Below are 25,103 nucleotides of genomic sequence, written 5' to 3'. Positions count from 1 at the left end.
AATACATTCTGCATTTGACCCCAGGAAGGTAGTATAGCATTCAAATTTGTACTCATTGTGCCCACACAGCTCTTAAGAATTCCCCTTTTGCCTTTCCCCTTCTTTATCAGATTGTAGTTAACACATTCTGACAGTTCAACCATAGAATGAGTAATTACTGAGCATCTTAAGAGTTGTTCTGTGGTGTTTCTTCCTACATAGCTACCTTTCCTCCTGCCTGTTAATGTCTAACTAACTGGCTACCCTAACAGTTGGATTGAAAAGTTCTTGTTCAGTTGAACCTTGAAAGTTTGAAAGTGTCATGTCCTAGGGAGCTGGGAACCCTGTGCAGTTTTACATGGAATTCTGAGTAGAAAGAACAGAATGTATTCTGTTTGGTCACATTTGCTATTTAACTACTCCTGATATCATTGCCATCTCAGCCATAAATCATTTGAGTGATGGTAAGATAGACATAAGTGAACTTCACTTTAAGAATTCAAATATTGCTTTAAGTATTTAAAAATAAATACCACTGTACAATTGCACAGCAACAGGCACATTTTGCAACAATTGAATTGAAATGCTGTAAGTACAACAGCAATTAAGGATGTAATCATGTAAGAAAAAAGAATGAGTTCATGTCCTTTGTTAGGGACATGGAAGCAGCTGGAAACCGTCATTCTCAGCAAACTATGACAAGGACAAAAAAATCAAACACCGCATGTTCTCACTTATAGGTGGGAATTGAACAATGAGAACACTTGGACACAGGAAGGGGAACATCACACACCAGGACTGTTGCGGGGTAGGGGGTGGGGGGAGGGATAGCATTAGGAGATATACTCAATGTAAATGATGAGCTAATGGGTGCAGTACACCAACAAAGCACAGGTATGCATATGTAACAAACCTGCACGTTGTGCACATGTACCCTAGAACTTAAAAAAAAAAAAAGTAAGTAAGCCAAAGCATCTCCAAGTATAACTTTGGTTGTTAGGCAATACCAGTACATTTCCACAATCTAACTTAAATGCAATTTTTACAGAAATTTAAAACGTGCTGGTATAGTTACATTTGTTGAGTAAAGTTAAAAAATGAATATCTTTTGACAATTAAAACTCCAGGGACTTAAAAAAAAAAAAAGCTGTAAGATTTGTTTCCTTTCCTTAGAAACACAGATAATTATGACCTTTATTTAAATTGTATGGTCAGTTAGATAACTCAATATCTTGCCAAAAATTAGAGAGAACTATATCAGAAGTCTGAAAACCAAAGAAAAAACAATACTATACCTAACTTTTGACAAGTCATTCTCCATTCTGATATTTGAAGACAATGAGCTTGAAGTAGGAATCATTAAGGTTTCTCTTGGGATATATATTCTGCTGAGATCTAAATTATCATTAAGATTTCCATTGCATGGTGACTCTAGGACTGGCCTTGTAGTATGAGAAGTAAATAAAGATCTGCTCCACTCATTTTCTTGAAGAAGTTTGGTGCTGACATCTGCTAGAATTTCTTCACGTCTGTGAAGATTGCAAAAGACAGATACTGAGTATTTTGTTTTTTAACAAATGTGTCTAAATGACTTGCGTTGTTTAAATAGTGACCATGAGTCAATGAAAGATACAACAAACCATGTTTTAACTCTGAAAGTGTATTAGAGCCTATATGCTGTATACAGTTATAATTTTAAAGTTGTTGTAAAGAAGTACATATATTTCTCGAGGATTTCTAACAAATAAGTAATTCAAACAAAGTAGGGAGGGAAGAGCAAAAGCTATTAATGATGTATGGATTAACAAGTCACACTTGTTGCCTTCTGAAATGGCTCTACTTATAAGATTCTTAAAGATACCATTAGAAATATTTGTGTTTAGCCCAGGCACAGTGTCTCATGGCTGTAATCCCAGCACTTTGAGAGGCAGAGTCAGAGGATCACCAGAGGTGGGGAGATTGAGACCAGCTTGATCAACACGGAGAAACCTTGTCTCTACTAAAAATACAAAAATTTGCTGGACTTGGTGGTGCATGCCTGTAATGCCAGCTACTCGGGAGGGTGAGGCAGGAGAAACACTTGAACCCTGGAGGCCGAGGATGCGGTGCGCCAAAATCGCGCTATTGCACTACAGCCTGGGGAACAAGAGCGACATTCTTCCTCAGAAACAAAAACAAACAAACAAACAAAAAGAAATATTTGTGTTTAGGCCGGGGTCGGTGGCTCACACCTGTAATCCTAGCACTTTGGGAAGCCGAGGCTGGCGGATCATTTGAGATCAGGAGTTTGAGACCAGCCTGCGCAACATGGTGAAACCCCGTCTCTACTAAAAATACAAAAATTAGCCGGGCACGGTGCTGGGCGCCTGTAATTCCAGCACTCAGGAGGTTGAGGCAGGAGAATCGCTTGAACCTGGGAAGCGGAGGTTGCAGTGACCCAAGATTGTGCCACTGCGCTTGAGGCTGGGTGACACAGCAGAGCAAGACTCCATCTCCAAAAAAAAAAAGGCCAGCAGTGGTGGTGTGGTGGTTGCTCACCCCTGTACCCAGCACTTTGGGAAGCTGAGGACGGCGGATCAGCTGAGTTCAGGCATTGGAGAGCAGCCTGACCCACATGGCAAGAAACCCCGTCTCCACTAAAAATACAAAACTTAGCTGGGCGTGGTGGTGGACGCTTGTAATCCCAACTATTTGGGAGGCTGAGGCAAGAGAATTGCTTGAATCTGGGAGGAGAAGTTTGGAGTGAGCCGAGATCCCACCATTGCACTCCAGCCTGGGCGACATAGGGAGATTCCATCTCAAAAAACAAAGAAAGAAAAGAAAAGAAAAAAATACTTGTGTTTTAAGAGTAACTACATGAAATGTTAAAGATGCTAATTCGCTGGACCAGAGTAACCATTGGACTGTGTATAAATATATTAAAACATCATGTCTTACTCCTTAAATATGGACAGTAAAATAAATAAAATGAAGCTTGTATTTAGTAAACCAGTTACAGCAAACAAACAAAAAAAAAACACTGTCTCTCAAAGACATTTTCAAACATTTCTATTGAACACTCTTGTACATTTCACCCATTATCTGAGAAAAATTAAGCATTTGGCACCAAGGAATCATTCAGAACAACAACTCTCAGGGGAGAAGGAGACAGCTGAGATCAAAGAGAACTTAATCATCTCCTAAGGCATTTTGCTCCTAAAATCGTGGCCAAGGCATCAGAAGTAGGGCCTGCCCTTTTGGTCTTCCACCCAACACTTCAGGCTGACCAAGGTGTTATTTTTCACCACTTTATGAATTATATTTCTTTTCAAGGCTGTGTTTACCATTCCCTATTTCACAACTATGCCTTTATGTGGAGTGGAAAAACTGTACAAAACACTTTGTTCCAAGGTGACCTCTAAGGATAATACCAAAGATTGCAATCAAGGAAAGTTAATTTACTGAGTGCCAGAATGTGCAAAGGAGTAGAAGTGCCTGACCCTTTTTTCAGTTTAAGTTATAATCTTATCAAAAATAATTAAACTAAATATTTCTATATAGAGGAATGCTGACAAACAATTGTATAACAGTATCACTGTCTAAATTATGAAGCTTCAAGATACTTGGCAGAAAAATTAATAGATCAGGTTAACTACATAAGAATATTAAGGGGAAAAGGAACCATAAAAAACCAAAAATCAGGCCAGGCATGATGGCTCATGCTTGTAGTCCCAGCACTGTGGGAGGCGAAGGCGGGCAGATCACTTGAGGTCAAGAGTTTGAGACCAGCCTGGCCAACATGGTGATACCCCGTCTCTACTACAAATACAAAACTTAGCTGGGCTTGGCGAGATCATGAAAGGTCATACTTGGGAGTCTGAGGCCAGAGAATTGCTAGAACTCCGGAGGCACAGTTGCAGTGAGCCATACTGCACAGTTGCAGTGCAGATCATGCCGCTAACTGCACTCTAGTTTGGGCAACAGAGTGAGAATCCATCTCAAAGAAACAGAAAACAAAAGAAAAACAAAGAAACAAAAACCCCCACCAAAAAAAACAGGGGAGTGGTATGAATTGTCCTAGACTAACATTTTAAAAGTAAGTTCATTTACTAACATCATTTTCCAAAACTGTCTAATCTAGTTAGCTTTTGCTTCCCCCAATCTTATGAATCTGTCTCACTAAAAATTATGCTTTTGAGGCAAATTAGTGATCTTCATTTATTTTCTGTGATTCTGTCTTTGACGTACTTGCTTAATTTATCTGACAGAGATTCTCTAGCTTTTAATTCTTCTAGATGCAGTTTCTTATATGTTTCCAATTCTGCTGTATTATAGTCTGCTTCTGAAGTGTTTGCTTTGTAGAGTTCGAATTCCAGATTTCCAATTATAAGTTCCATCTGACTTTACATGGAAGCAATGTTTTCTTCTGGTAACCACTGTAGCTCTTCTTGAGATGTTTCTTGTGTCTAAAACAAATTAAAAGGGTACATAAAAAATGATAGCCTGAATAACTATTGTATATTTGTTTCTTTTTGTTTTGGGTCAGTGATCTAGAGAGCATTTTTAACTATATGAAAAAAGAATCTCAAGTTTAATATATTTATTGTCAGTATCAGCTAAGTTAATAATTTAATCTGAATTATAAAAAAATGAAATCATATTTATGGTAGTACTCATGAAATGTAACACTCCAAAGAATAACAGAATCAATTTAAATTCTAAAAAGTTGAACAATATAACTTAAGAATATTTTAAGAGTGTAGTATAATTTTTAAATCACATTTTTCTTTCTCTATTAGTCTTGTTTTATGCCAACTGATTTTAGTAATCAAATGATTCACTAATGAGAATCATTATTATGGAAGATCAGTTTAGTTACAGTAATGGTGGCAAGTGAAATATTTAGAGAGAGAAACAGATATCACCTTCCTTCTAGAAATCTACCAAACAAATTGCTATAAGAGAAGTAGAGGAAACACATACAATGTTTATATCCAAACTATAATTTGCAGTGAAATGAATGAAGGCACATTATGGATAATAAACTAACCTGTAAAAATAGATTGACTTTTTCTAATTGTTCTATTATCTTCTGCCTTGCTCTTCTTCAACCTCCTGTTTATGGTGTTCCAATAGACCACGTTCTAACATATTCATTTCCATGTGACTTTTGAGGTTCACTAGTTCTTCTTCCAACCTCTCCTGATCCATCTGTAGTGTTTCACATTTATTTTGCATCATTTTCATATATAATGCCTGTTGAAGAACTTCAATCTCTCCATCCACATGTCGATGTTCTGAAGATGCAATTTCCACTGCCTCTATAGGATCAAACAATAAGGTTTGGTAATGAAGAAGGAAGACTGAGAATAGTCTAACATAAAAGTAGTAATTTTTAGTTGTAATAAAGTTCAGACACAGAGCCAAACCATATCAAAATGTAAATTACACTTTTAGCTGGGGGACAAGATGGTCAACCAGATGCAGTCAGGAAACACCTCTTCCACAGAGAGAAAACAAAATATTAAGTAAATCGTCACACTTTGAACAGATCTTTGGGAAAAAAAGAAACACATGAAGTCAATAGAGCGGCAATACAGACACGGAGTTTGAAGAGGAAGGAAGCTAGGAAGCCAGACGGAGTCACCAGACACCAGGACCAGCTCTTGGTCCAGAACGGGACCTAAGGAAGGAGAGAGTGAAGGAACTATGGGTCACACACGCTTGCACTGGACCTCTAAGATCCTAGCTACAAGAGATCCCATGATCCACACAGACATTTGAACTGGCAGAGGGCACTGCCAGGAGAGTAGGGAGAGGCGGAGCTCAAACATGCATGGAGCCCAAAAGGTTTCATGCATGAGGCAGCTGTAGCAAAATACAGGAATAGGCACCCATTCCTCAAGGCTCTCCACCTTTCTCTGCATGACTCTAGTCCCTGCTGACAGCTAGACCAGGAGAGAGCAGGGCTGCCTTTCCTGAGGGTCTGAAGTGCATCTGATCTGTACAGCCCCTTTTCTGCCGGGGCCTTCCCCAGTTGATGCCTGGTTGCTCCCTCAAGGGTGTACACGTAGCACAGCCTCCACTGTACCACCTGAGTGTTTTTCTGGCAGACCAAAAGCAGTTTTCCTGCTCCAGCACAGCTTATCCCTGAGGTACAAGAGGATACAGCTACAAGACCTGTCCCAGCTTCCCAGAGTTTGAGCACAGTTAAGGGGTATTGAGCTCATAACTGTGGCCCGAGCTCAAGTTGGGGTGGCGCTCCTCCTCTCAGAACACTGAGAAGAGTGAGGCACAGGAAAAAACAAATAACTCCATCAAAAAGTGGGCAAAGGATATGAACAGACACCTCTCAAAAGAAGACATTTATGCAGCCAACAGACACGTGAAAAAATGCTCATCATCACTTGAATCAGAGAAATGCAAATCAAAACCACAATGAGATATCATCTCACACCAGTTAGAATGGCGATCATTAAAAAGTCAGGAAACAACAGGTGTTGGAGAGAGTGTGGAGAAATAGGAACACTTTTACACTGTTGGTGGGACTGTAAACTGGTTCAACCATTGTAGAAGACAGTGTGGTGATTCCTCAAGGATCTAGAACTAGAAATACCATTTGACCCAGCCATCCCATTACTGGGTATATACCCAAAGGATTATAAATCATGCTGCCATAAAGACACATGCACATGTATGTTTATTATGGCACTATTCACAATAGCAAAGACTTGGAACCAACCCAAATGTCCATCAACGACAGACTGGATTAAGAAAATGTGGCACATATACACCATGGAATACTATGCAGCCATAAAAAAGGATGTGTGTGTGTCCTTTGTAGGGACATGGATGCAGCTGGAAAGCATCATTCTCAGCAAACTATAGCGAGAACAGAAAACCAAACACCGCATGTTCTCACTCATAGGTGGGACTTGAACAATGAGATCACTTGGACACAGAAAGGAAAATATCACACACCAGGACCTATTGTGGGGTAGGGGGAGGGGAGAGGGATAGCATTAGGAAACATACCTAATGTAAATGACTATTTAATGGGTACAGTACCCCAACATGGCACATGTATACATATGTAACAAACCTACATGTTGTGCACATGTATCCTAGAACATAAAGTATAATTAAAAAAAAAAACAACACACATCTTGGCTGGAATACCATAAGCAGTGAGTTTTATCTCAACAACAGTAGAAAAGCAACCAGATACAGCAGATACAGAGTAAGCAGGAAAAAAATAGAGAACTTAGAGGACTCCATACGTTAACTCTATAGTTGTGAGTTTTTAAAATAATAACCATTTAAGCCCTAAATTTTCCTGATGTAATTTTGCCTTTTTATTTTAAAATGTCCAAAAGAAGCATCATACTATGTAGCCATGAGGAGTCCAAGAAACCTAGCATATCTGAATGTTGGAGAATCCTATTCTGTTTCTTATTAATATCTAGAGAGCAAAGGAAATTCTATAAATCTTGTAAGAAAATGCCAGGAGGTTAGCCCAGTGTTTTAGATAGTGGCAACTAAGCTAGTGTCACTTTTTAGAAACAAGTAAGGGGGAAACGTCAAACAAATTCAAAGGAGCCCAAGATAAAAACGTTCGTATAAAATATAACCTTGCTGTGTAAATCAAACAAAATATAAAACTATGTGTGCAAACTAGAAAATAAATGCTTCACAAACAGAAGGTAAGTTCTGTAGAAACCAAGAGTACACAATCCAGAAAGATGTTTGTCTTTATAGCAGAAAGGACTTACCAGAAATGACAAAAAAGCTTTCATTGTTCTAGGAGCGATATATGGTCTTTTATTAAAGGAGCCTTATTCAAACCAGACCTCAACATACCAAAAATCATGTATCAAATAACTGAGGTTTAAACTGAAAGAAGACTCACCAGGGCAGAAAGGGTGACTTATAGAAGCAGAGCGCTAAAGGGTATGAAGTGAAGACTGCATGCATGCTCCAAGAATCACCAATTCCTTCCAATTGTAAACTTTGCAGGTCCCATTTATGACACCATATGTGTAAACCTAAGCAGCAAACAAAGAGTCTCTCAAGTAAAAAATATTTACTTGGAATAAATTATTGTAATGAGAATGTAAATGTCATAGTAAACCATGTGCCTATTAATAGAGGTAAAGAAGAACAAAATTTTTAATGTGGAGGATTGCATAATTGTTTTTGAATTAATTATTCTTGGCTGCAAAGATCAGTAACAAGGGTGATGAGTCTGAGGTTAGACCAGCAGTTTCTGGGCCTGTGTCACTGCAGGTGTCTTTTCTGTGTAAGGCTGCACTGGCCTTTGTGCAAGGTTGCGGTTTTTTAAGTCTTTTCTGATAGTTTTTATCAGACATATAAACATGACAATCCTCTAATGATGGCCTTCTTGGGTATATTTGACCAGGTTTTCTTTTTTTTTTTTTTCTTTTTTTTTTTTTTTTTGAGACGGAGTCTCGCTCTGTCGCCCGGGCTGGAGTGCAGTGGCCGGATCTCCGCTCACTGCAAGCTCCGCCTCCCAGGTTTACGCCATTCTCCTGCCTCAGCCTCCGGAGTAGCTGGGACTACAGGCGCCCACCACCTCGCCCGGCTAGTTTTTTGTATTTTTTTAGTAGAGACGGGGTTTCACTGTGTTAGCCAGGATGGTCTCGATCTCCTGACCTCGTGATCCGCCCGTCTCGGCCTCTCAAAGTGTTGGGATTACAGGCTTGAGCCACCGCGCCCGGCCTGCCCAGGTTTTCTTAGTCTTAGTGAGACCATTTTGATTCTGATAACTTCCAGAGGGGTAAGGTGTACACGAGAGCAACATACCTTTTGTTTAATTTTGCTGTCAATGTTAAAGTTTTCTAATACAGAGTATATTAAGAAAAAGAAGGAAATATAATTAACCAATATTTATATTTAAATTTAAAGATTACTCTGGCCTTTATTGGGAACCTGATAAGATCTGATTTATTTCAGCATGAGTGTACATAAATTTTACATCAGATAGAGTTTCCGTGCAATGGGAATATTGTAAGATTGTTCATTTTGTTAATTTGGTCATTTTAAAACCATATTAAATGAAAATAAAACATATAGAATATTTTAGCTTTAATCCCCATCAGAGACAAACAAACAAAAACATAAACAATGGAATCCATTTAAATTTAGCCATTAATATAAATTGAATTTTATCCTGCTAATAAAACAATAATTTACAATTCAAACTTTATGCATTAAGTCAAAAAATTAAAGAAGGAAAAATTACAACATTAGATCCTAGAATAAAGTATTTGATGATTACACATGCAAAATGGCATAATTTAAAAATTCTTAGTAAAAAAGGAAAATTCTGCAAATATACTAATCAAGAAAAAACATTAGAAGTATTTCAATAAAGGTAAAGTTAAAAGATGGAGGGGACTGGGCTCTCACAATTCACCACTGTGTGAGATGGCTGAGTAGGAACCAAAACAAGGAAGAGAAGAAAAACAGGAAAGAAGGTGATTCAAAGAATCTGAATTGTAGCTGTTCACAGATGACATGGATGTAAACTAGAAAAGGAAGAAAATCTATTTTAACATGCAGAACATGAACTGTTAGAAACACAACATCCAGAAAATTGGGTAAATGCATGGTCAACATACTACTCTTCAGTAGTAATAATGGATGAACAACAGGAATAACAACAGCATAACACAGACAATCAACGTCTATCTTGATTATCAAATATACCAAAATACACATTTACAAGACATGTCTAGGCCTGCAAAAACTCATAAAACTTTACTGAATGACACACACACAAAAAGACATGTTTTAAGACAAATCAAATCCTTGGATCAGAAAAGGTAGTAAAATAAAGATCTTTACGACACAAATTTAGTGTACTTTAAACCTGAAGTCAACATATTTCAAAAAAAGTCTCTTATGTATTAATCAAGAGACAAAATTATAGTAAAAGGAAACAAAATGGAGGGCTTGTCAAGTTTGATAGAAACTTATATGTATAATATAGTTTGGCTATGTCCCCACGCAAATCTCACCTTGCATTGTAATAATCCCCATGTGTCATGGGCGGGGCTAGGTAGAGATAATTAAATCATGGGAGTGGTTCCCCTATACTGTTCTCGTGGGAGTGAATAAGTCTCATGAGATCTGACACTTTTATAAATGGGATTCCCCTTGCAAAAGCTCTCTTGCTTGTCATCATATAAGACATGACTTTGCTCCTCATTTGCCTTCAGCCATGATTGCCAGGGCTACCCAGTCATGTGAAACTGTGAGTCAATTAAACCTCTTTCCCTGATAAATTACCCACTCTCGGATATGTCTTTATTAGCAGTGTGAGAACAGACTAATACGATGTATTATCTTAAACTTCTAAATGAATCAAATACAAAACACATACCAAACAATATTGAAATAAAATGACCTTAATACTACTTAAAACAAAATAAACAAAGACTCAAAAAATGACCCAAAAATGAAAATAAACTTCATAACCCCATAGCTCCTAAGAATTCTCTCACCTGCCTTCTGGTCTTAGGCTCCGGGAGGTTGCAAATGACCTGCTTTCTTTCTGATCCCAGGCTGTGCTCCCCCTGTCAGATAGTAAATCCCAGGTAACATACCTGCTGTCTGTAGATCTGAGCTTTCTTCTTGGACACCTTATACCCACAGTCCTCCAGGTGCAAGAGCAGGGTATCCATTCCCTTGGCACATCCGACTGCCATGGGGTGTCCCTGCAGGAGGTCGTCAATGTACTGGAGCAACATGCAGCCTAGGTCTCTAACGGCAACCAGTTTCTGGCTCTCAGGGGCTAGTCTGATGCTAAAGAAAGCGTCCTTCAGGTCTAGGCAGGTGAACCCACTCTCCTTAGCTGGCAGCAACCCCAACAACATGTACAGGTTAGGTACCATTGGGTGCAAAGTCACTATAGCTTGGTTGACCAAGTGCAAATCCTGTACCAGACTATAGTCTTTGGTTCCTGGCTTGGGAACAAGCAGGAGGGAAGTGTTCCATGGAGACTGACAAGGGACTATAATTCCAAAAGCCTTCAGGCATTTGAGATGGACCTGGATACCTTCAGGAGCTTCTCTGGAAACTGGCTACTGTTTTTGCCTGACTGGCTGGGACCCAGGCATAACTTCCATGAGTACGGGGACTTAGTTGATTGCCAACCCTGGAAGGTTGTCTTCCGCCCACAACTTTGGTCACCACTTAGCCAGAACTGGTCCTATCTCCTGGCCTGGCTCAGTTAAGAAGAGTCTCCATTCCTCCTCCCGAGAAACCATAAGAGCCATGATGACTCCCGTTCCAGGTAGCTTTAGCTGTAAAGAACTGTGCTTTGTAAAAGAGATGGTGGCTCTCAGCTTGCTAAGTAAGTCCCTTCTTAGCAAAGCAAGGGGCAGTCAGGCATGTACAGAAACTGGTGAATCACTTCATGCTCCCCAACAGTGCAGGTCCAGGGCAAACAGAAAGCTTGCTTTGCCAAAACCCCTGTGGCTCCAATTATATCACCAGTCTTTGTGGATAAGGGGGCAACTGGGGTGGTTACTACTGAATGTTCAGCACCAGTATTGACAAGAAACTCAATGTCCTTGCCCCCGACTGTCATCCTGACCATGGGCTCTTTGGGGGCACATGAGCCTGGCCCCCTCAGTCCAGTAACCCTTCTGCCAGATTGAACAAGGCCCCTTCATCCTTGTCTAAGGCCTCCTGTTCAGAGTCACCTTGTTTCACTTTCAACTGGGGGCACTTGTCCTTCCAGTGTCTTATTTCCTTACAGTCTCCCTTCTTTAACCCTTCCAGAAGGGCTTCCCTGTATCAGGTTAGACTTTGCATACCCTGTCTTTCATTTGGGTCCCACTGGGGGTCTGTTCCTGGTAATTGGATCCTCGTATACTCTTGGGGCTTTGGTAATCAGCTGGAACATGTTTTTCCAGCCACTTAGTTGCTGCTTGGAGCACTCTCTTCCTTTCCTCTGTGTTAAAGAGGTATGTGAGCAACTGGTGGCAATCAGCCCAGGTGGGGTTGTGGGTCTGGGTAACAGCTTGGAGCAAATCAATTGTAGCTTGAGGCTTTTCAGTATAGCATGGGGTATTGTTTATCCAATTGAGGAGATCAGCAGAGGTGAAGGGTTGGTACACCAAGGCATGCCTTTCCACCATATGCCCGTCCTCATCTACCCCAGTATACCATTGCTCTCTCAGGGGCATTTGTATCCCAGTTCTAGGCCTTAAACAGGCTGCCAAGGAAGGGGTTTCCTGAGGTCTCGCATCCTTTCTTTTCCACTCTGGGTGGCCTAGGGCTGTGTAGGCCTTGTGGAAGCTCAGGCACATTGGGCTCAGGAGTAGGAGGTCTTCCTTTTTGGTGAAAGTAGGGGGTCACTGGCACCATTTCTTGCCATGAATCCTCTGATGTCGGGTAGGAGAGGACTTTAGGAGCCGACTCCCCTTGGCGGGTACAGGGGGATTCTTCCTTGGCTGTCTGTTCCTTTGCCACTAGTACTACTGTTGCCTGTCCTCTTAACCACTGTGGGGGTCTAAAACCAGCTGTAACCAAGTGTCTATGTACGTAAACTGGTCTGGGTGTCTGGACTTATGAGTTACCTTGTGCCATACCTTTGAAACAAGGGACCTGACTAGGCTTCCTTCAGATGGCCAACCCACTTCTAATGCCAGTCAGTCTATCTCACACCAAGTTCTAAGCTTTCCTGCTGTCATAGTAACTCCACAGTCTCCAATAAATGCTTTCTTAAAAATTTTTAACACAGTTCCTAGCAGAGAGGGCTTACTTTATGTTCTACCCATCTTCCTCCCAAGATAAAACAACACTCACACCACAAGAAGGAAAGGGTTAAGGGGTCACTCCTTTGCCTCACCTGTCTGAAACTCAAGCACTTACTCACTTTCACTTTCCTTTTTGCAAACAAGTCAAGTCAAATCAATACTGAGATCAAAGTACCAATAAGGGCACATCTTGGGTGATCAGGCCATGCTTCCACTCAAATGGAGCAGACAAGTTCCCAGGACTGGTCCTCCCAGATTCCAGATGTCCAGACTCCAAGCGCTGGTTCCTTCCTGGTGTTCAGCCGCTGTGTTGATCCTCCACAGGGGCCTACCATGCACTGCTCTGACAAAGGGTTCCACCGGGGCAAATGCCTACCTGGGAGCACTCTCAGGATCCGCATCACTCAAGCTGGCAGGAGTCCCCTACAGGGATGCTCAATAGGGCAGGCCTAAGCCAACTAAGGGGCTGCCTCAACCATCCATTAATCACCTCACTTCCCAATCAGGGAACCAAGAAATGTAGCAAGACTAGCCACAGACAAAACCCCTCAGACAGCAGGTCAAAGAAGAAAGAGGCTTTATTTGACCAGAAGAATTGGCAGGCTTGTGTCTCAAGAGCCGAGCTCTCCAAAGAAAGAGTTCCTGGCCCTTTTAAGGGCTTACAAATCTAAGGGGTTCACGTGAAAAGGTCATGACAGATTAAGATCCACAGATAGCACATGTGGTTAGAGTGGGGGGTTAATCTTTAACCTCAGGAGAAATGGCCTCTGTCCTCAACAGGCGGCAGGGATCTCCCTCACTCCCACATATCACACACATGTGTTGATAAATCTAATCACATGACCCTTGCTCTGTGAGAAGCACTGGGAAAGGTTGGGGAACAGTTAACCACTCAGATATAATGAGCATTTCAACTGCACTCACTCCACCCAGCCTTCAGGTGAGAGTCCCTAGGTTCTTTCACAGCCCATGCTCTGTTTTTATGCAGCCTGTCTACAGTGGACAGTAAAGTGTCCATTGTGGAAATAGATTTTTTTAAAGTTAGATAATAGGTTATGCTCACACATTTCACATTGGTGCAACTAAAATACAATAATTTATCTTTTTCCATTGCTATTACTTTTTGTTCAGAGATATCAAAAAAAAGACTGGTGTACAGTGTCAGAAAATATTATTTGTATTTTGTCTTATGTACACTGTGAATAGTAGCAACTCAGTGCTGATGAAATAGCCCAATGACCTTACAAGGTATCAGTTAGTTTTTCTCTTTTCTCTCTGATTATGTGCGTACTTAGTCATTGTGCTCATGCCTAATTTTTTAGAACCCAATGTTGGCTGCTTCACCGACAGGTATCAAATCACATTCCACACAACATCAAAGAGGAAACGTCAAGCCAATAGCACATAGAATATTTGAATAAAAACCATTGCTTTTTAGTTCAGAGAACTTTCTCCCCAGGTGTTCTCTTTAAATCATATTGATTGAAACTCTATTGTATGGCCACCCTATGCAGAGACAACTCTCTGACTCACAGAAGAACACAAGAGAACATGCATGAGCATGGCTGTTGTTACTTGTACTGTTTCACAAGACCTGACAAAAAGGCTGTCAGCTTCTGCACTGGAACAGGGTGTCATGATAAACCTGTCATATTCAGAACACTCATCACAGATGCACAAGAATATACATGCAGTCCAAGGGCAGTGTGCTGGACAAGATAATTAAGTAAAATAACTTCCTATTTTTAGATTTGTACAATTTGTTTATTATATTATTATACTAAAGCTAAACATAGAAAGTGATTAAATTCATCATCTTGTATAAGAACAAAAATAGCCCTTAAATGATGGTTTTGTTTTTGCTTTTTTTTTTGTTTGCTTTGTTGTTTTGTTTTGTTTTGTTTTGTTTGACACAGAATTTCACGTTTTTGTTGCCCAGGCTGGAATGCAGTGGCACAATCTCGGCTCACTGCAACCTCTGCCTCCCAGGTTCAAGCGATTTTCCTGCCTCAGCCTCCCAAGTAGCTGGGGTTACAGGCACCTGCCACCAAGCTTAGCTTCGTTTTTTTGTTTGTTTGTTTGTTTGTATTTTTAGTAGAGACGGGATTTCACCATTTTGGCCAGGCTAGTAACGAACTCCTGACCACAGGTGATCCACCCACCTTGGCCTTCCAAAGTGCTGGGATTACAGGTGTAAGCCACTGCGCCTGGCCAAATGAGGTTCAAAAAATATTACTACAGATGCATAAATAACTTATTTAAATACAAATAACACATCTAAAACACCAAAATGAAGCATGACAATTTTATGTAATAATTGAAAAGGCTTTTTATAAGTATAAAATAAAACATAAGCATAATTTAGAACAGTAATAACAACACATTTGCATGTCCGTTTGTTTTTTTGAGACAGAGTCTCGCTCTATCACCCAGACTGAAGTGCAGCGGTACAATCTCAGCTCACTGCAACCTCTGGCTCCTGGGTTCAAGCATTTCTCATGCCTCAGCCTCCCTAGTAGCTGGGACTACTGGTGTGCACCACCACACCCAGCTGATTTTTGTATTTTTAGTAGAGACAGGGTTTCAACATATTGGCCAGACTGGTCTCAAACTCTTGAACTCATGATCCACCCACCTCGGCCTCCCAAAGTACTGGGATTACAGGCATGAGCTATCGCACCGGGCCTGCATGTTTTATTTTTTCAGAAAGTTTAAACAGATACAAAGTCAAAATTGATTAGAGACTAAATAATGGATTATAATTTATTTTGTAAGGAAATAGTTCAGTTTAAAAACATCTCCAAGAAATCAAAACTAACAAAAAAAAAAAAAGAAATTTAAAATGCAAACAAATATTACCTAAAAATAAAAGTTCTCAATTCGATTTATAATTTGTGAACTGTGATTAGATATGGGTTGAGAAGTTTATATAGATCATTTCACCAACTACTGAATAGGCAGTAAATATTTCCATAACATTTTTCTGAGGGTGTCAATTGAGAGAGAATTTCACAGCAGGTAAAATAAGAGAAGAAAACTGAAAAAGCTCCCAAGAGTATGTGGAGGCAACACTATGACCCATTTCTTTCCCTGAAATGGCAAAAACAAAAGTGCAGTACCCTGGGTGAGATTCTGCTCGTGAGAGAAAGCACCCCGAGGAGGCTCACGTGGGTGTGAAGAACATCATTTAGATAAAAGGCTACAAAAACGACATGCTGTGTATCAGAAGGTGCTGCTGTCCTTTCCTGCCCACTACCACTGGGCAGTGCAGTTATGTTGTTATCTTGTCCAGCCCACCACCCTGTCAGGTGAAGATTTTGTCCAGCCCACTGCCACTGGACTGTATGTAAGGCGATATTTAGCCTGCTGCCACTGAACCATTTCTGTACATAAGATGGCCGTGCTCCAGCCTGCCACCACCAAACACTTACCCCTATATTTAAACTTCTACTAAACCTGGTATCTCTTTTGCTGGCTCTGAGACTCTTTTTTGGCTACTTGAACCTGGTACCTTCCCTATTGAAGTTAATAGGAGTTTGGCACAACAAGTAGCCCATGAGCACAATAAAACTAAGATCAGGGAAGGGGAAATCCATGGGGGGAATCCCAGCCTGTCTATCCACTTTGTTGTTGAGCTCAATAGCCACTATCCCTGAAGGATGGGCCCCACTGCATACGTACAAGGACATCCTGACAATGCTGAAGGATCTGGAGGAGTTTTTGCAGGATGGGTATTTGACTGAGCAAGAGTCAGATACTAGAGTGGAAGCAGCCATGGCTGGCTGGCAACTTCCAACTATGCTCCAAGCATCCAGGGAGGCTCTGCTCACAGCGCAGGCAAGGGTTCATCGGTTCAGGATGAACTGTCATTAGAGAGAGATGCCAGACAAAACGGAGACCCTGGATTGTTAGGTAGCCTGTTTGAAGGGTCAGCAACTCTTACGCACACACAGGAAGCAGACCCACAGTACTTGCCCTCACTAGAAGATTACAGTGCACCAGAATGCATGGCTGCATTGCAGTGCAATTGGTGACTCTGAGAAATACGTTCAGACAGAAGGTGAGAGAGTTGTTTGCAGGGTGCCTTCTCCATCTATGGGACATGGAGGTGGAGGACATTATACTCTCCAAACTGCAGATGAGTAGAATGGCATTCATCATAAACCACCTGGCCCTGAAGGCCATGTCTTGGTGGCACCTGTAATGGGGATCAGACTATCTCCCTCAGCTGGGTGGTTGTGGGCTGCAAGGTAGCCTGGCCAAATGAGGCTGATGTCCATGTCTTCTCCGTGATGGCAGATTGTGGAGAAATTGAAATACATACTTCAGGAACTAGGGATAAGACATGCTACCTTTAAGGAGCATTACTGTGGGTCCTTACAATGAGTTCTCACTGCCAACATAAAAGATACTATCCTACAGTCAGTACTTAACCAAGAGTGTGTCTATCCTGTGCCCCCTGGTAGGACAGCCACGGTCTCAAACAGCCCTGGTGGCCACTGACTTAGGAGAAATGGAGAAAGTGCATGGGCAATAAGTGTGCACTGCCAGAATTAAAGACAAGGGAGCCAAAGGGAAGAACACAGCCATGGGGCCCATCCGGGTAACCCAGCGACAAATGTAGCATGACCTGGTCATGGCAGAGACACCAACCATGTAAATAGATAAGCAGCCTAGCACTGTTCTAGTCAGATTGAGGTGGAAACTCAAAAAGGGGCCTCAGGTTCAGCCTATAGGCTCTCCTGCAAATGACTGGCAGGTACCAACCTCTGTAGACTAGAATTAACGCCAAGGCCCTGAAAACCCAGTAAAAGCAATGGATGGTGGCCAGGGTATCTGGGGACTGGAGGCCACAGAGACTGGAGGCTAACTATGTATTTGTCATCTAAGAAAAAACAGACTGCTTGCCCTATGACAGCAATAGATGGTTATGGAGGAGGGGCCATGAAAGCCAAACAGGTTGAACTAGAATTACAAGTTGAGAGACTGCCACCAAAACCCTATTTAGTATACATAGCTCCTATCATGGAATACATCTTGGAAATGGATATTTTATCAGGCCTGACCTTGCAAACAACTGCCAGGAAATTTCAACTGAGAGTCAATATGGTAAAGCATGCAACTGGGGGAAAGTAAAATGGACACGGGTATAGTTGCCAACCCCACAGCAAGTAGTAGCACTGAAGCAATACCACCTGCAGGGGTGGGAATTAGGACATCCCAGGGACTGTTAAGGAGTTAGCCCAGGTAGACATTATAAGGCCAGGATACAGCCCATGCAACAGCCCTATATGACCTGTGTGAAAGCCTGATGGGACATCAAGAATGAAGATAGATAGCTGGGAACTAAATAAGATGGTTCCCCCGAAGTATGCAGCTGTTGTCAATATTGCCTCCCTTCTGACATGAGTAGGAGAATTTCTACACACATGTTTTTTGATCAATTTATCCAATGCCTTCTTCGGCACACTCATTACTCCAAAGAGTCAAGGCCAATTTGTGTTCACCTGAGAAGGAGAACAATGAACCCTCTCCACCTTGCTCCAGGGATACCATTCTGGAGGGGGTACAGATTTTCATTACATTGATAATATCATGCTAACTTTGAAGATTTTTTCCAGCTTACCAACTGCACCCCCCAGCCTGTGACCTTGACAACAGAGGGTAGGTGGTCAGCATGGACAAAGTCTAAGGTTGAGGCTTCTTAGTCAAATACTTTGGTGTCATCTGGTCAGGTAAGACTAAAGTTGTTCCATCTGCCTTTATGAATAGAGTGCAAGCCAACCCATGTCCTGCCACACCAAAGCAGTTGGAAAGCTTCTTAGGCCTGCTAGGGTATTATTTTCCTCCCCATTTGGAGAAATTTCTTAGGCCCCCTATACCACTTAGTCAAGAAGGGGACCTCTGGGATTGGTTCACAAGGAAAGACGATGCCTTTGAACAAGGTAGTCACAGTGAAACTGTGGTAGGCCAGGTCTCCAAAAGCTGAACAGGCAGGCCTCCATCACAAGTGTTTCAGCACTGACTGAGTGGTTAGGTTAAATATTAAAGGCTGAGAGAGCTGGTGCCCTTAGACAGAGGCTGGATCAAGTAATAAAGGCCCATCAAGAGTCTTGCCCAGGTCTTCCTGGGCCTTGAAGCATGACAACATAATGAAAGATTGCTAACATTCTTCATACTAAGACCCATTCAGGATTAAACAAGTTTTATTGGCAGTCAGAAGGAACTCCCCAAACCTCCACAACTTAGTGGGAGACAAGGTAAGTATAATCACCTTTGATAAGGGTAATGATCTTTGATAAGGGTAATCAACTTTGGCACCTGAACTTATCTAGATTTAGTACACTTACTGAGCCTCTGGAAGAAGGTCCCCAAGACTCAGACTTTAGTTATAGATTAGAAGAAATTAATTACTTATGTCTTTAGATGAATGCGCAGTTACAGGTAGACACTTAGCTTAGAAGCACTGGAAAACTTTGTAATTTTGAGTTAGTTTGGACATATTTTCACTGTCTTTTCCCTGTGCCTGGTTTGAGGAACAAACTCTCTTTCTCAGTTCATCTGCATCTCGTTATTGGGCCGTGAGAATAAGCAGCCTGACCCTCAGTTTGGTCCAGGAACAAAACAAACACAAGCCTTGCGGGGAGGGTCTAGTGCAGGAACAGTCTTGTGAGGTGAAAATAGACAGGTACCCTGAGGGGTCTGGGTGGGACCCATGGCAAAGTCTAGGTCAGAAATGTGTGCCTTCAGGATTCTGGTCCCAACTATGGAAGGGCACTGAAGTTGGATAAGGGTGTAATGAAATAACTCTGTGCTGCATATCATGCTCTGCGGTCGCTGGGGGATGTTGCAGAGTGGGTCCCAGTGCTGCCATGTGCCCAGTGTCCATGGCAGGTTGGCTGAAGGCTGCTATCTAGAGAATGAAGTCTGAAAGTGCCCAGACACAGACTATGACCAGATGGCATGCATGCCTGTCACAAAGGAGCACATTAACCAATAACCCCTTAAGCACAGAACTGTATTTGGTGCTTGGCCCTATCACCTATGTGGCAGCTGAAGGGCAGTCTTTGATAGAGGCCATTGACCTCTATAGGTTTCCTCCTTCATACAAGATGGACAGGACCCAATTCCTGACACACCTTTGCCTCAGCCTGAGACTCGTGGAAACCTAGTGTTTTCCTTGCCACAGGACCTGCCCACATTATTAGTGACCCTAGAAAAAGAAAACCAGTCCTCTAATGGTTCAATTTCCCACTCTATGGGGGAAGGGTCTAGAACAAGATATACAGTTCACACTTCTCCTGCATCCTGCTCCCTCTCATACCTCCGGAATAATGAGTCCTGATCCTCTATTACTCAACGGGCAATCATCCTCATTGTGGATCATTGTAGTGAAACTAGGCCTCATAAAACTTAGAAACTAAGCCTCATATAGAAAAAATTAACACCAGGTGGCTCTGGATAGGGTCCCACCCTGCCTCAATAGGGTCCCACCCTGATAGGGTCCCACCCTGCCAATTCCGGGAAACAACCTCATGGGGTCCCACCCTGCCAATTCCGGGGGTCCCACCCTGCCTCGAAGTTCCCGGAATCAACAACTCCAGGAAAAAAAACCTCATAAGGTCCTGCTCTAACCAATTAGCATAAGACACCTTGCTCAGGCCATAGACAGACCCAATTACCACGTGCCTAAAGCTTTGTTTGAATTTCGCGCCCTAAGCTGTGTTTAAACTTGTATTTGCCTATATAAACAGCCTGTAACAAGCAGTCGGGGTCCCAGGGCCAACTTAGAGCTTGGGACCCTAGCACGCTAGTAATAAATAACTCTCTGCTGTGAATCTCGTGTCGGTGATCCTTCGCGGAGACCCCTGCCCAGGAGGGAATCGACAGTTCGGTTCCAACAGTAGTAGGCTTGGTGTCTTGCTCTGTCCTTCTGTGTCACAGAGGGGGCCAATACATTTGGTACTGTAAACCAGGCACCAGGCAATTGCCAAGGGTGTGCTCCAATAGAGCAACACAACTTTCTGTGTCTTGCTAAATGGGTCATGACTTGCCCTTGCTTGTATCCACTAAACATCTCATTTTCCACCCATAGATGATGTGCAGAAAACTTCTTTGCTGACTGGGCACAGTCAGTGACCTTTCTCCAGAACAAAATAGGTTGCTGATCTCATGGAGAGCTGCTCCTTTCCTCCACTAAGGGCCTGCCATGGCATAGCCAAGAGCAACTCCCAAGCGCTGGGAATAGCCTACCGGTTGTTATTGTATTCATGATTTCATTGTTGCTGTAGTCTGTCCTGCTGCTGTGGCATCTGGCTACAATGCTCCTTTGCATACCTTGCCCCAGGAAATTTTTTTAAAATGGCGTTATCAGAATGTGGGGGCCATTCCAGTATTCTGGGATGGGGTGTAGGGTAACACAACTGAGAGCAATAACGGAAGCATACCCTGAGAATGACCTTGTATGGCAGATGCATCTGAAGATGTGTTTCCTGCTAGGAAAACTGGGAGCAGCCACCTTGGAGATTCGTTCCTCATCTGTAAGGAATATTTGAGCCCCCGATCTGTCCTGTGGGATTGAAGTCCTGCATTTTATGTTAAATAAAGTTTGCCTTGAGGAGGTTATTAAGGGTAGGGTATAAGTGAAAATGCTGTATAATCTGCATGCTGTTAGCAAATGGTTGCAGTTCTCCTGCCTATCCTACTGGCACTGAGCTGCACAGTTATCTTGTCCAGCGTGCCACCCCCTAGACTGTATGTAAGGTGGGTACCTTGTCTGGCCCATCAGCTCTAGACTGTATGTGATGCAGATACCTTTTCCAGCCTGCCAGTCCCGGACTGTTTCTGTACGACAGCTCTCCTGCCCAGCTGATCACCACTGGACTCTCCCCAGCATGGAAACCCCTATTAAACCCCATGGATCATTTGCTGATGCTGAGTCTGTTCTTTAACCTCTTGAACCTGGTGCCTTCTTCATTGTAGTTAATGAGGTTTGGCCCAACATGATGTTATAAAGGTGACCAAAATTCAATAAACATTATTATCAATAAAATAAATCTTAAAAAAAAAACCCCAGCTTATCTGGAAACCATCACTCTCAGCAAACTAACACAAGAACGGAAAATCAAACACCACATGCTCTCACTCATAAGTGGGAGTGGAACAATGAGAACACATGGACACAGGGAGGGGAACATCACGCACTGGGGCCTGTCAGGGGATAGGGGCTAGGGGAGAGATAGCATTAGTAGAAACACCTAATGTAGCTGACAGGTTGATGGGTGCAGCAAATCACCATGGCACATGTATACCTATGTAGCAAACCTGTACATTCTGCACATTTATCCCAGAGCTTAAAGTATAATAAAAGAAAAAAAAAAGAAAGAAAAACAGCTTCTGTTGGCTTCTTACTCTTCCTTTTCTCACTTCCCTACTGTGCTTCCAGTGATCACCATTCCAATAACTTGTGCTAACCCTAGCCTAACCCTGAGCCTAAACTTGCACTCATGTCAAGCATCATAATAATACAATTTAAAACAAACAGTAAACTATTCAACAAATAAGATATAATACATGTGGCCAAAGATTAAGATATGTTATATTTCATGAATATAATTTTCTTATTATTAAACCATTATACTATAATAATGTCCATTATAGAGTCATAAACAACAATCAATTAAATAGCTCTTTAAGCACACCTCTAAAGAATGGACACATCATTTACATATGAAATTAAATTCTTGTGCATGTGGAAAGAGTGTATTTTGAACTTGAGGATTTTGATAACACCCTGTTCCAGTGCACAAAGGATGGCCTTTTTGTCAGACCTTGTAAAACAGCACAAGTAACAATAGCCATTCCCAATCACATGCTCATGTGTCTTCCAGTGCCTGAGAGATGTTTCTTCATAGAGTGGCCACAGGATACGGTTCTGGTCAATGAGGTTTAGAGAGAAGTTCCTGGCAATGATGGCCTTCTCTGAATTAAAGAGAAATGGCTTCATACCTAATTCCCTATGTCCTGTTAGCTTTACATTTTCTCCTCATTGCTGTTTGGAATATGGTTTGAGGAAATGAAAACAAACTGGTATTCAATAAGACCACTGCACTGTGGCATCAGTCCTGGGATGCTACCTATTCACAGTGAAAATAAGACAAATACACATATTCTATTCTGATACTATCCAACAGTCTTTTCTTGGTACATCTGAACACAAACTCGTAGCTACAGAGTGAGATGCATTATTGTATTTCAACTGTACCAATGTTAAATGTGTGAGCTACCCAACTTTGTTGCATCTATTTCCAAAAATTGACACTCCACTTTCTACTCTAGACAGGCTGGGTGAAAACGGAACATTGACTGTGAAAGAACCTGGGAACTTTCCTGCTAAACGCTGGTTGGAATGTTTGAGGATAAAATGCTCACTGCATCTGACTGGCCAACTGCTCCCCCATTTTTGCCAGTGCCTCTCACAAAGCCAGGACCACAGGACTACACTGATCCATAGGCTGGGTGGAAGTCAGGAAGGGCCCTGCCACCTGTGGGTCAGCTTCCCTGGAAAATCACCCATCTACAGTGGATTAAAACTAAGTTGAGGTTATATTTTGTGATCATCTCCCAAGATACTGGAGTATGAGTAACCACAGCACCTGCCAATCCTGCCTAGTACAGTCTCCCAAAGGCATCATCACCCCGAACATCTTGTCTGATAACATAATATCTTAAAGCTGTGCCCACAGAGTTTGCTTCAGCCACCACCTCATCTTCTCACTGCCCCTGATCTAGGCCTGAGAAAGTACAACAAGCTCTGTTTCCCAGCAGCTGATGGTCTGCACTACTGCTAAATAAGTCCCCTAAGTCATAAAGACCCTATGCCACTTCCCTAATCCTCAAAATGGACCACATTCCCCACATCCCCTTTTTATCTCTGTTACATATTTCCTTGAGATGACATCACCAGTAGCTACCCTATGACCTCAAAGTGATTTTTAAAAACTCACTTCCACTTTAATTCCAGAAGTGTTCCTCATATTTTCTTTCAGTAGGTCGTATCTACCTCTCTGAGAAGAACGTCATCATCGTGTTTCTCTGTCTCCACATCCACCACAGAGCTGGTTACCTGGTTCAATCCTCTGGATCATGAGACTCTTTCCCTCTTATCTCAATTAAGTGGTCACAATGTTGTATTTAAAGCTTTCAAATGGATACAAACTTCTCAGTTAAAACTACTTCTCATTGCATTAAAGAATTCCATCCCACTCATGAGAACCAAGAAAGCCCTGTGTGACATGACCTTGGGTGGAGAGAGCGCTGAGAAAGTTGCAGCCACAGCACAGGCGTAGGAGAAGAGTTGTAATGAATGTGGAGCTGAGGGTGAAGAGACAATGAGAAATTACAAATAATTAGAAAATAAAGCAGACAGAACTATGTCTTCTAAATTCATGGAGCCAATTGTGCTGCCTGGATACAGATGTTCTCTCGCTACATGTAGAAGTAATGTCACTTCTGGACTGGATGTTTCAGTCTCTTACCTGGAGCTACAAATACATTTCAATAGGAATACTTTACTACTAATTCTGGAGCATCGAATAAACAACCAGAATTGTCTTGGTTATTAGTTTACTCTATAGACGTGTTAAAACAACGCCTTGATTCGTGAGGCCTCACAAGTTTTCACCTGATTCAACTGTTACAGTATAGTCAGAAAACCTTATGATGCTACTTATAAAAAGAGAATGGAACAATTAAAAATGGCTTCAATACAGTTCTTCAATTGAGTAGAAAAAATGGAATGTATACATTAAATAAAATATAACTTATTATACTTACCATGGAATTACATCTTTGAATTAATTTCTGAATACCATTAAATTTCATAAAAGTGTCCATTAGTAGATTATATGAACAGAACTATTAGCAGAATATATAAACAAAACCTAATGAATGCTGGAACGTGTAAATCATGTAATAGTTCTCACATGAGTAATAGGCAAAAAACACAGGACTTGTACTAAGGGAGACATATTTTTGAATAAATGAATTCAATGTAGAGACCATCAATTTATTTCATTATCTGTGAGGTTTCTAGATTGCTATTAAAACATCAACTCTTTTAAAATAATCTGTTTTGTTCTAATATTTTCTGTTTCTTCTTCTCATTCTCAAGATAGGAACTCTCTCTCTCTTGCTTGCACACACACACACACACACACACATACACATGCACACATTAATTGTTCCATAGTGCTCATATTCCTAAACTTTAGATTTGCATATTTGTATATTTGTTATTATAAATAAAATCCAAAACTCTGTGTGTGTGTGTGTGTGTGTGTGTGTGTGTGTGTGTGT

The 25,103-nt window shown here is 41.6% G+C and overlaps 1 long non-coding RNA gene across 1 annotated transcript; it reads right to left on the bottom strand.

The window, feature by feature from the left end:
• Positions 1 to 47: 47 nt before the first annotated feature.
• LOC139356091 (uncharacterized) lies at positions 48 to 23,843 on the bottom strand. Its single transcript, XR_011607473.1, has 5 exons — positions 23,809 to 23,843; positions 7,868 to 8,003; positions 5,009 to 5,279; positions 4,207 to 4,424; positions 48 to 1,508 (listed from the first exon to the last, which is right to left on the bottom strand). It is a non-coding gene; the product is annotated as an uncharacterized lncRNA (long non-coding RNA).
• Positions 23,844 to 25,103: the final 1,260 nt, after the last annotated feature.

The sequence above is a fragment of the Macaca nemestrina genome, chromosome 9, assembly GCF_043159975.1.
Source record: "Macaca nemestrina isolate mMacNem1 chromosome 9, mMacNem.hap1, whole genome shotgun sequence".
NCBI lineage: Eukaryota > Metazoa > Chordata > Mammalia > Primates > Cercopithecidae > Macaca > Macaca nemestrina.
The sequence above is the reverse complement of the archived record's forward strand: the minus strand, read 5'-3'. Positions and strand labels throughout refer to the sequence as shown.